Source organism: Marmota marmota, unplaced genomic scaffold (genome assembly GCF_001458135.2).
Source record: "Marmota marmota marmota unplaced genomic scaffold, marMar, whole genome shotgun sequence".
NCBI lineage: Eukaryota > Metazoa > Chordata > Mammalia > Rodentia > Sciuridae > Marmota > Marmota marmota.
In genome coordinates, this window is record NW_026000242.1 from 4,945,464 (window position 1) to 4,958,463 (window position 13,000).

The following is a 13,000-nucleotide window of genomic DNA, read 5'->3' on the forward strand; positions in this document are numbered from 1 at the left end:
TGGCATGCGTGTGGCCTGGGTTCGATCCTCAGCACCACATACAAACAAAGATGTTGTGTCTACCAAAAACAAACAAACAAAAAAATATTTTTAAAAAAAAGAGATAGATTGGGTAAAGCCAGGAAAGAATGTCTAATTTAGGAGTTTTGTGCTGTTATGTGTATATTTCTTCACTGTCCTTTCAGTAAAAATCTATATTACTGGAGTGGTTTTAGAGTTGAATTGTTTTTTAATTTAATTTTGTTTTTAAATTATTCAGATAATTTTCAGGGTCCCGAAGTCAAAACTATACTATAAAGGTACACTCACAGGAACACTTTTTTTTTTTAAAGAGAGAGAGAGATAATTTTTTAATATTTATTTTTTAGTTATCGGCAGACACAACATCTTTGTGTATGTGGTGCTGAGGATCGAACCTGGGCTGAACACATGCCAGGCGAGCGCGCTACCGCTTGAGCCACATCCCCAGCCCTATCACAGGAACACTTTCATTCTGGCCCCTTCCATGCTGAATCCTTCCAGTAGCACCCAAGCTTTAGAGGACCCCACAACATCACAAACATACTAAAAATGTCTTCATAAAAGAACACAAGACTGCTGGAAGCGGTGGTGCACACCCACAATCTCAGTGGCTCAGGAGGCTGAGGCAGGAGGATCACAAGTTGAAGGCCAGCCTCAGGAATTTAATGAGACTCTCAGTGTCTTAGTGAGACTCTGTCTCAAAATAAAAAATAAAAAGGTGGGGGTGGGGATGTGGCCCAGTGGTAAAGCACCCCTGGGTTTAATCCCCAGTGCAAAAAAAAAAAATTAGAACACATGGCTTCCTCTGTAGATCAGGACCCAGAACTAGGCATTGGTACAGAAGAGCCTGTGACTCTAAAAACATCATCTCTGGTAATAACATGGTTCACGCCCAGAGAAGCGCTTCCACACATCTCAGAAGCCATGTCCTAGAAACACGATGTCACTGATTCCAAATGCCACAAAGGTCAGTAGGTTGTACCAAGAATATTTTAAGAGATCAGAAGTAATTAGATAAGAAAATAGATAAAACTGTCTGGTGTGATGGCACACACCTGTAATCTGAGCAACTCAGGAAACTGAGGAGGAGGATGACATGTTCAAGGCCAGCAAGGCCAGCCTTATCAACTTAGCAAGACCCAGTCTCAAAATTAAACATAAAGTGCTCACTTCGGCAGCACATATACTAAAATTGGGACAACACAGAGAAGATTTGCATGGCCCCTAAGCAAGAATGACACGAAATTCGTGAAGCATTCCATATTTTTCCCAATAACATTCCATTGCCCTAAGCAAATTTCATGCTTATCCAAAAGTTGAGGGGTGGGAACATGCACATAAAGGAATCTATGAGGTCACATGACAAAGTATGTTGATACATAGGGGTAAATGTGTGTGTAAGGAAATGTATCCCTTAATAAAATTAGCCATACTATGAAAAACATTTAAATATAAAAAGAGCTGGGGGGCTGGGATTGTGGCTCAGAGGAAGAGCACTCACCTAGTCCATCTACAAAAAAGATTCTCTCTCTCTCTCCTTAAAAAAAAAAAAAAAAAAAAAAAGTACCTGTGTTTGCTGTGTGGGCCANACGGGATTCAGACAGTATTTTTGGGAGACAGATGCCCAGTGGAGGTGAATTTGGGCAGAGAACGTGGATTTGGGCAGAGAACGTGGATTTCCCCAGAACGTGATTGTAGACGGCTGGTGTGAGTTCGGGAATAAAGAATTGCTGTTTGAATCTACAAGCTGTGTGGTGGCTCGTGATTGTGTGCCCAGCCAGACTGCGGCAAGGCATGATAGCACACACCTGTAACCCCAGCTGCTTGGAAAGCTATGGGAAGACTGAGCAGGAAGATCACAAGTTTGAGTCCAGCCTTGGCAACTTAGCAAGACCCTGTCTCAAAATAAAATTTAAAAAGTGCTGGGGTTGGGCTGGGGATGTGGCTCAAGCTGTAGCGCACTTGCCTGGCATGCATGCGGCCGGGTTCGATCCTCAGCACCACGTACAAACAAAGATGTTGTGTCTGTCGAAAACTAAAAAATAAATATTTTTTTAAAAAAGTGCTGGGGTAGAGTTCAATGGTATAACACTTGCCTAGAATACGTGAGTCCCTGAATTCAATCCCCAGAACTATAAATAAATAGTTAAGGTGAACAAGTCAGAATCTTAGCCAAATATCCAGAAGCATTTTGGGGGCCATGTGTCCTCTATAGCACATAGTTGAACTTGTCAGGAAACCCAGCCTAACTGTGCTGATACTGTTAACATTCTTTGGTTAATAAAAAGATTATAATGGAATGTTCAGGAACAGCTCAAAATGAAACATCTTGGAAAAAATCCATATCAAATTTGACTTTACAACTCTCTTGGATACATGATGGAATGCTGGCTACATGTTGCTAAAACAAGTAGATTTATTTAGACAAGAAACTAAAGCAGGCTAGACGTGGTGGTGCACACCTGTAATCCCAGCAGCTCAGGAGACTGAGACAGGAAGATCTCGAGTTCAAGCTAGACTCAGCCTAAGCAACACAGTGAGACCCTGTCTCAAGATAAAAGGTTCAATTTCTGGTATCAAAAAAGAAAAGAAACTAAAGCAAGAAGAGTGAAGCAAGACAACAAGAGTGGCAAATAAGGAGCAAATAATGGTTTCAAGTGGACAAAGAAATTACTCTTGAATGTGCATTACCTGCAGCTATTCAAAATGGGCTGTTGCTTATTGTAAATAATATTGACAAAAGTCTAACAAGCATCTGCCTCCGCTGAGGTAGGAGGATTGCTTGAAACCAGCCTGGAAACCCAGCAAGACCCCATTTCAAAACCAAACTATAGCCAGGTGTGGTAGCACACACCTATAATCCCAGAGACTCAAGAGGCTGAGTCAGGAGGATCACAAGTCTGTGGCCAGTCTCAGCAACTTAATGCGACCCTCAGCTACTTAGTGAGACTCTGTCTCAAAATAAAATGAAAAATAAAAAGGGTTGGGGATATAGCTCCGCGGTTAAGCACCCCTGGGTTAAATCCCCAGACCAAAAAAAAAAAGAAAGAAAAAAGAATAACAAAAAAAAAAACAACAACTAAGTTTGGTTATTTTACTTTTTTAAAATCAAGTGGCAATTGGAGCTGGGGTTGTGGCTCAGCGGTAGAGCACTCGCCTCTCACATGTGAGACCCTGGGTTCGATCCTCAGCACCACATAAAAATAAATAAACAAAATAAAGATATTGTGCCCATGTATAACTAAAAATTTTTTTAAATAGAAATATAAATTTATATATGATATTTCAAGAGCTTTGTAATGTTTTGAACAACTAATAATAAAAAATAAATAAAAAAAAGAAATATAAATTTAAAAAAAATCAAGTGGCAATCAATATTGATTGCTCAGTTAGGGTAGCCATGTGGCAATGAATCCAGGGATGTGGCCCTGCCCCACCCACTGGACACTAGAACACCCTGGGAGGGCTACACACTGTCACCATTGGCCTGAAACTCCTGCTTCAGGGGCAGCAGTGCCTTGTCCAGCAGTTAGGGCAGGACTGCCTGAAGTGTGACAGGCACACAGTGGCAGAGACTGGAGGGCACGTGCCCCTGGGAGGGGTCCTGAGTAGACACGTTTTCAACTCATTTGGGTAAATATCAAAGGAATACAAGCGTTGTTGGAAGTGTAAGAAACTATCAAACTGTCACAGTGGCTGTATCTTTGTATTCCCGCTAGCCTTGCAAGAGTTCCTATGGAGCACGCCTGTAATCCCAGTGGCTAGGGAGGCTGAGGCAGGAGGATCACCAATTCAAACCCAGCCTCAGCAATTTAGCGAGGCCCTAAGCAACTCAGTGAGACCCTGTCTCGAAATAAAATATTTTTAAAAGGGCTAGGGGGTGCTAGGGTTGTGGCTCAGCAGTAGAGCGCTCGCCTAGTGTGTACAAGGCACTGGGTTCAAGCCTCAGCACCACACAAAGATAAATAAATAAAATAAAGGTATTGTGTCCAATTACAACTGAAAAAAAATATTTTTTAAAGTGGGGGGAGGGAGCTAGAGATGTCTTGATGTCACTCAGTGGTTAAGTGCCCCTGGGTTCAATTCCAGTTCCAAAACAAAAAAAAGTTGCTTTCTGAGTACTTTGGATTCTGGACATTATCATAGGTACATAGCTCACCACACATGCTAGGTGAGCGCTCTACCGCTGAGCCCCAGCCCTAGACCTAGCTCTAGTTTTTTAGTTGAAAAATATCTCCTGGCTTAGCACAGTGGTGCACACCTGTAACTCTGGAAGCTGAAGTGGGAGGATCTCAAGTTTTAAATCAACCTTGGAAATTTAGAGATAACCCATCTAAAAATAAAAAAAAAATAAAAGGCAGGGGATATAGTTCAGTTGTAGATTGCTCCTGGATTTAGTCCCCAGTACTGATGAAAAAAAAATTTTTTTTAACTTAAAAAGGCCTGGGGGACTGGGGTTGTGACTCAGTGATAGAGAACTCACTTAGCATGTGTGAGGCACTGGGTTTGATTCTCAGCACTGCATATAAATTAATTAATTAAATAAAGGTCCAGTGACAACTAAAAAATATTTAAAAGGCGGGGGGCTAGGAAGTAGGTTGGTCTCAGGAGAGCACTTGACTCACATTTGGGATGCCCCGAGTTTAATTCCCACAAATGCAAATAAAACAAAACAAAAAAACTTCCTGACAATCATCTCCAGTGCAGAGATTGTCCTTATTCTTTTGACAGCTGCATAGTACTCCATAGCTAGAACTGATGCAAGGATTATTTTTAGAAACCTCAGAGAAATGTTGTGTCCCACTTGAAGCTGGATGTGGGAAGGAGAGGCTGCCAGGAGGAACTCAGTCACATGAGGGTAACAAGGTTAAAAGAGAGCCACATCTTGTGTGTAGGAGACAGCCTCCCCAGACAGGATTGATCCTTTGGGATTTACAAGGGAAATGGAATCTTCGAAAGAAGACCTTTATTTCTGTTCCTCCTGGAGTCTGAATTCTAATGCATTTAAACTGGCTTCTGATTGCGCTCTTGCTTAAAACCATTCATACACACTCTATTGCCGTTAATAATTCATCATTATTTCCCAGGGCTGTGGCAGAGGCCAGTAATCCCAGTGACTGGGGAGGCAGAGAAAGGTGAGTTCAAGGCCAGCCTCAGCAATTTGCCTATACCCTGTCTTAAATTTTTAAGAAATAAATAAAAAGGACTGGGGAGGCAGCTCAGTGGTAAAACAACCCTAGTTTCAATCCCCAGAACTGAAAAAAAAAATTACGGTTTGTAAATCTGACTAACCTTTTTCCTCCCTTGTGGGTTTTGAATTAACTGCTAACAGTCCCCTGCACAGAGCAGGCTGTGCCACACTCTACTCAGCCCACCCCACACCTGTCCAGCTCCTTACCTATAATTCATCCCTTAAAATGAGGGTAGGTGGAGCCAGGCATGGTGGTGAATGCCTGTAATCCCAGGTACTCAGAAGGCTCAGGCAGCCTCCACAATTTAGCAAGACCCTGTCTCTAAGTTAAAAGGGCTAGAGATGCAGTTCAATGGTAAGTGCCCCTGGGTTCAATCCTAATCACCAAAAACCAAAAAACAAAATGATGCTAGATGTCAACTCTTCCAGGAGCTACACTCACAACTCCAAGTAACTGGGATTTTTGTTTTAATATTTTTTGTTTTAATATTGAGAATTGATGTTTTAATATTAAGGATTGAACCCAGGTGCATTTTAGTACTGGACTACATCCCTAGCCCTTTTGTTGTTGTTATTAATTTGGTACTAGGGACTGAACCCAGGAGTGCTTTACCCCAGTCCTTTTTATTTTATTTGAGACAGGGTCTCACTAAGTTGCTGAGGGTCTTGCTAATTTGAGAGGCTGGTCTCAAACATGTGATCTTCCTGCCTCAGCCTCCCCAGTCTCTGGCATTACAGGAGTATACCGTTGAACCTGGCTCCAAGTAACTGTTCTATGTGCATACTTGCATCCTGGTTCTTGGTGCTTTGTAGTATAATATTATAGTACTTGCCTGTCCTCCTAATGAGAGTGCCTGTTTCTTAAACACATGGACCTTTCTAATATCATCCATCTTCAGTCCCTAGCTTACCTGACTTCTGTGCTAGTTTCCAAAGCACAACAGACACAGTAATTATGACAAAGAGAGAAGGAAATTCTATGGTGCAATCTCTCTTTACTCTCAAAGGTCTCTATCTACACATTACCTCCAAGAGCCCAGCTTTGCAATTCAATCGGCTCCCTATCTTTCCACCTATTCCATATCTGATGAGGGAACAATTCAAACTAGGGATGCCATTATAGAGGGGTAGAGAACTTTCATGCTGTTGGTGGAATTGTAAATTAGTGCAACCATTATGGAAATCAGTATGGAGGTTCCTCAAAAGACTAGGCATGGAATCACATATAACCCAGCTATCCCATTCTTCGGTATTTATCCTAAAGAATTCAAGTCATCACACTATACAGATATATGCGTACCCAGCCTACGTGTATGTCAGTGGATGAATGAATAAAGAAAATATGGTGTATATATACACAATGGAGTTTTATTCAGCTACAAAAGAGAATGAAATTATGTCATTGGCAGGTAAACGAATGGAACTTGAGACCATTATCAGTCAAGGGTTGTATGTTTTCTCTCATTGTGGAAGCTAGAGAGGAAAAGGGAAAGAAAGTTATGGGGGGCAGGGCACCTCCTGAAAATCAAAGGGAGACCAGTAGAGGAAAGGGGCCAAAGGGAGGGAGGAGGGGAGGAAGAAGGGAAACACCGGAGAATTATACTGACCAAAGTGTCTTATTAGATCATGTGCATGTATGAACACGTAACAATGACTCTCACTAAATACATCAATAAAATTTTTTAATTAAAAAAAAAAAAAAAAAAAAAACCTAGGGGCACCAGGGGGCGCTCCCAGGCCGGGAAGAAATGGAGAAACCATTGTAAACTTAAATCCCAATTTCATCACACCATGTGGTCATTGCTCAAGAACCTGCAATGGCTCTCTGTTGCCTAACTTCTTTTCTTCTTCTTCTTCTTGGCAGTGCTGCAGATTGAACACAAGGCCTTTCACATGCTAGGCAAATACTTTACACTGAGCTATGTCCCCAGCACTGCCTAACCTATTTTAAGATCCAAGCTCTTCCCCATGTCCTAACTCTGCCTCCTCTGCTGGAGCTTCCACACACATGCACCCTCTTTTCTGCTCAATACTGCATATAAATAACCAAACAGTCCCGGGAGCAGGCAGGACATTTTATTCAAGGGCCAATGAATGAATGGAGTAAAGGAGTTCATGCTATAAAGGCACCTTCTCCCTGGCAGGACTGGGGTTTGGGTGTGTACTAGGCTGGGTGATGGGGGTGTGGCATGCATGCTGTCATTAGAGCTTTCACAAGGGAGATTTCCAGGGATCAGTATGCCACCTCACTGGATCATTGTAATGAATCCAAGGTCATCCATCCAGGGTGTCACCACAATGCCAGAACTATATGGAACTCACTTGGAGGTCCTCTCAGGAAGTGACAGCTCTGTGGTCACATGGATGACAGTTGAAGCATGTGGTTCTGGGAATCAGAGGAATCATTCTTTTTGTGTGTCTGTGCACAGGTGAGTACTGGGGGTTGAACCCAGGGCGCTTTAACCACTGAGCTACATCCCCAAGTCCTTTCTATTTTTTATTTTGAGACAGGGTCTCACTATGTGGCTCAGGGCCTTACTATATTGCTGAAGCTGGCCTTGAACTTGAGATTCTCCTGCCTAAGTCACCATGCCTGTGGGGCTTCAGTCTTTAAACCTCATAAGCAAGCAACATCTGTAAACAGAGGTGATAGGACAGCATGCTATCAGTAATTTGTGGATTCATGCTGGTGACAGCTATGTCCTGTCGAATTTCTAGTTCACCACTCTTCACTGAGCACTGACCGTCTGCACAATGGTGGTGTCAAGATGGGTAGAATTTTGGTGGAGCCTCCAAGTAAACATGATTAAAATAAAAGTAGAGGGTTTCAATTCAAAACAAGTCCCTGAGCCTCCTGCCATCTCCATCTTCTGAAGGCTGATGCCTCTCTGAAACTCCACCTGTACAGAAATTTCTGCAGTCATCACTGAAAGTGTCCCTCCCTTTCTCTGCTCCCATCCCTCTTTCTTTACTTGTACCATTTTCCCTGCCCAGAATGTCAAGCCCTTGCTCCTCCTCTCTCTGAACCTGACCTCTCATTGAAACTTCCACATTCCAAAGACTTTCCTAGTTAGTGGAGGGAGCCCAAAGTCTACATTAACACTCCCTTTCTGAATCCCTTTTGCACTTCCTGTTTATGCCACAGGATCCAGCTCTTCATCAAGCTATAAAAACTACAGACATAGTGCACGGGTTTGGAGCTAGATAAATCTTCCTTCAAATTTAAGTTCCTTGAGGTGATGAAAAAATTCTGGGGTTGGGGTGTCACTCAGGGATAGAGCACATACTTAGTATGATGGAGGCCAGGGTTCCACCACCCCAGTACCAAAAAAAAAAAAAAAAAAATCTGAAGCTAGATAGTAGAGATAGTTGCACAACACTGTGAATGTACTTAATACTACTGAATTGTACTCTTAAAGATGCTTAAAATTGTAAATTCTGTGTTATGTGCATTTTAAGTGCTATGATTGCACCTAGAGCTTTGTAGCTACACCCCAGCCTAACTATAACTTTTAAAATGTAATTCCATCACTCACTGCCTATGTAACTTTAGGTCATGTAACTCTCTTTCTTTTGTATTGGGGAGATTGAACCCAGTGGCACTTTATCTCTGAGCTACATCTTCAACCCTTTTTATTTTTTATTGAGACAGGAGAGTGTCAGTAAGTCACTTAGGGCATTGCTAATTTTTTTTTTTTTGAGAGAGAGAATTCCAATATTTATTTTTTAGTTTTTTCGGCGGACACAACATGTTTGCTTGCATGTGGTGCCGAGGATCGAACCCGGGCTGCACGCATGCCAGGCGAGCACGCCACCGCTTGAGCCACATCCCCAGTCCGGCATTGCTAAATTGTTAAGGCTGGCTTGGAACTTGTAATCCTCTTGCCTCAGCCTCCTGAGTCTCTGGGATTACAGACATTCACCACCATGATCAGCAAGGTACGTGTAACTCTTTGTGTTTCCCATTTCCTCATTTTTTGCTGTAAATAGCAAGATAAAGTACTGGTCATGAAAATGACCCTAAGGAACAGGTCTAAGCTGTAAAGCACGCGCAAAGATGAGATAGGCCCTGAGATATGCATAGTTTCTTCCCTTGGGTCAGCGCACTGCTGTGTTCCCTCTGAAGAGTCCCAGTGAGTTTACTTACAGGAGACCCATTAAGTTGGTAGCAAAATCATCAGTTCTTTCATGCTGTTTTGAGACCATAGTTGATGGAGCAGTTTCCAATGTGACAGGCATGTGAAGGGATGGTGCCAGTGAGAGAGTACAGCCACGGTTGTGTCCAAATCCTGTGTCCTCTCCACTTTTCATATTCCCTAGAGGGCCCCAGCCACTGGGGTGCCAGGTCCAGGGAGAGAGCAGGCCGGAGCCTGGGCAGCTACAGGGGGGCTTCCAGACCCCCCTCCTCCAATGCGATCTCCTGGCTTAAAGCTAAGGTCAAAAGAAATGCACAAGTATTCTTCAGAGAGGATAGGACCAGGGGACCCAGAATATGGCACTCCCAGGTTTCCCACAGCCTCCCCAACTGTACATCAGCTGGCCTTTTCTCAGGGACAACTCAAAGTCAAACTTAAACAGCCCTCTGGGGACATTCCTCTCCCTGCGTGGTGGTATTTTGGGGACCGGATGTGAACTTCCCAGAAGGGGAGAGGTGTAAACTCCCAGCATCCTGGCCCGCCCCCATCATTCCTCACTCTCCAAGTTTAGGTCGGGCACCGGGAAATAAGAGGGGATCTAGAGTTCAGAGGTCAGAGTACTGAGACCCTGATAGGAGTGGGTCCCGCAGAGCCCTCAACTCTGCGCGGATGCTGAAATCCTGCCTGGAGACTCTGTCCTGGGATCACAGCCCACTGCCCATCCAGATAGTTCTCTCCCGGCCTCCCCCGCACCCACCCCACTTTGGAGAGGGGGTGACAGGACAGATTGAATCACCTCTGACGGCCGCACAGGGATGGGCCAAAGGACCGGATAAAGGGCTCCAGGAGGGCTCCCAGGCCGCCCCCCCAACCCCGCCAGGCACGGCGCGGCCCGAGGCTGCAGCCTGAGCATTTATGGTAATGTTTGGGTTGGTGCGAGGCCGGATGCCCCGCCCCCAGGCGCCGCCGGCTGGACCTCCGGAGTAGGGCTCCTGGGGCGCGCAGAGGAGCCTATACCGGCGCCCTCCAGCCAGGGCTGGATCCCCGGGAGGAGGTCCTGGGTGCTGGGGGCTGCGGTCGAGCAGGTGGGCTGTCCTAGGCGAAGAAAGCCCTGGGATCTGAGGGGACATGCGGGCCAGCCTTGGTCTAAGGGTCCAGCAGATCAGGGGGCTGGGATGGGAGGGCTGGGACCGCTTCAAATGCCCGACCCACCCACTACTGTCTGGCTTAAGGGTTCCTAGTCCCCAGGAAGATGTTGCATCCACATCCTCTTTTTCCTGCCCCCACCCGGCAGTGAAGGGACTGAGAGGCCAGTAGCTCCCAGGGGAGTCCCCGGAATGCCGGGAGCCTGAGAACAGACCCTGCAGTCCCTGGGAAAGCCAGGCAGTGGGAATCCCACCATCAGCCCCTTCCCCAGGATGAACCACCGGATGTCGGATGTGGGAGACCCCAACTCCCCAACAGGGGCTTTGTGAGGGTGGAATTCGCCTCCCCACTGGTCTAAGCCCAAGCTCCAGCCTGGCCCGACCCCAGAGTTCAGTAGGCCAGCTGTGACGACGATGCCCCTCCCCCACCCTGTGCTCCCCTAGCCTGCTCCAACATAATCCTCGCCTTTGTGCCACTGCCCCGCTTCAGCCTCCCCCTTCTCTGGACCCCTACACAATGGGGCCTTTGCCGCCTCCAGGGTGGAGATGAACTCACGGTTTTTCCAAGTTTAAAAATAACCCCTCCCGTCCCCCCAGAAAGCCACCAGTGCTGCTGGGGTGCACCTCCATCCAGACTGCACCTCCTTCCTCCTGCCCTAGGTCAGGTGCGAAGGACATGAATGTCCGGAGGGAGCGGGGCGGCTTCCCCCCATTCAATCTCTTCCCCCACATCTTCCACCAGCCCACCCCCAGTATCCGGTTTGCAGGCCCAAAGATGTCTTAGGCAGCTACTGTCCCCCACCCTCCTCCCACCCTGTTTTTCACTCACAGCACAATCTCCTCTCAATCAGAACCCCCCCCCCCATAAAAAAAATCTGGAAAGTTTCCTGCATTCCCTCCAAGACCCAGGCCAGTTTCTATCTTCTAGGGGGTTCCCCGACCTCCATTGTTGCCAAGATTGCTAGGCCACCCCTTCCGCCCCCATCTCCTTCTCATGGCAGCTGCAAATTCGTCTTTATCAGCTTCCTTCCTCAGCCCAGCCTGCCTTTGTCACATCCTTCTGGTTAAGGTTCCTGGACCAGAAGGTGTATTCATTCGGAAGCCACTGTGCCCACTAAGCAAAAGTTAGCTGGGAGAGAACTCTGGGGCCAATCTCCCCACAAGGTGCTGGTGGAGTGACTTTGTCTCTTTGCCTCCAACTCTACTCTTCCCCACTTTTCCTTATAATGGATGGAAAGTCCCACTTGCCCAGGAGGCTACCTCCCTCACCCAGCTTCAGTTTCTCCATCTTATTTATCAGACCTATACTAGAGAGGCACCCAAAGGCATTCTGCACGGAGAGAGCCCCCTCATCTCAGGAGCCTAGGTCTACCATGGAGGTGGAGAAAAGCTGCAGTCCTAGCCCCACTTCCTGGAGGGAAGTGAGGCAAAGAATTAGGACTCTACCCCACCCCCAGCCCCCAGCCAGGGAGACCTATTCTTCTACCCTTGACCTATCTACCCTTGACAAGGGTTTTTCCTTGAGTGCATGAGTCTCTGCTGGGGTGGAAGGCCCATCTCTGCCCCTTTCTCCTCCATCTCCTCCCCTGCCTTCTCCTCCATATCCCTGTGTGCTGAGTCTCAGTCCTGGAAGTTCTGTTGCTGCCAAAGCTGTATCCTCTGGCGTCTTAGAGGAGCCGGGAGTGATACCATCCACCTGCCCTGCACTCCTGACTTTGTTCCTGTCCTTCCTGTTTCCATTGGCCTCTGAATCCTCTCCAAAGTCCTGACCCCTCTTTGGTTTGTAATCCCAAAGTGACCCTCTTGTGGAACCATCCCTATGTTGTCTGTCCCTTGACCTCTCCCACTCACTCCCTAATGGACTTTTCCTAGGACATACGTTTGTTTGCTGGGGCCATGCAGGGGAGGAGATGTCACCCCTGGGCTCTAATCTCATTTCTCTTTCACTGCAGAGATGACTCTTCCAACCCCCCTAACACCCCCCTTCTGTCTCCTAAGGGCGGAAGAAGAATTCAGAACTGACTGTCCTTGGTGGTTAGCTGGCTGTGTTTTCAGGCTGCCAGAGAAGAGAATGATTAGTTAATGGTGTTAAGTGAAGGGGAGGGGGCAGGGAAGCCAGTCCATGCCCAGCTCCTGGCCTGCCAGGGCAAACAGCAACCTTCAGCTATTCCCACTCCCTGCCCTGCATACAAAAACCTTCATCTGTTCCCTTCTGCTCTGGGCCCTGGGCCAGAGTCCATACATTTAGTCTAGGGGTCAGGAGAGCCAGGGTCCTCCTCTTGCTCTCTCCTGCCCATGTTCCAGCCCCTGGCCTGGCAGGCTTGGCATGGCCTCTGGCTGGAGACTAATGGACAGGGAGGAGGGGTCAGCAAGGCTCTGAAAGACAAGGCTGATGTGGTTTGCCAGTCATCTCTGCGTCATCAAAACGCCACCCAGAGCATTCTCTCAAGTCACCTGGCCATCTCTGGCATTTGCTGCCTCACCCTGCTCCTCCCCCCCCCCCCCAC

At 46.6% G+C, this 13,000-nt stretch overlaps 1 long non-coding RNA gene and 1 other non-coding gene across 3 annotated transcripts in view; one reads left to right on the forward strand and one right to left on the reverse strand.

Moving 5' to 3' along the window:
- The first annotated feature begins 1,183 nt into the window (after positions 1–1,183).
- On the forward strand, positions 1,184–1,289 carry LOC125613984. The gene has a single exon (XR_007344631.1). It is a non-coding gene; the product is annotated as a U6 spliceosomal RNA (small nuclear RNA).
- Positions 1,290–9,031: 7,742 nt separating this feature from the next.
- Positions 9,032–13,000, reverse strand: part of LOC125613915 — a 5,194-nt gene continuing 1,225 nt past the window's right edge. For both annotated transcript variants that reach the window (XR_007344505.1, XR_007344504.1), the window contains exon 3: positions 9,032–9,643. This is a non-coding gene — a long non-coding RNA (uncharacterized LOC125613915). The remainder of the gene's footprint in view (positions 9,644–13,000) is intronic.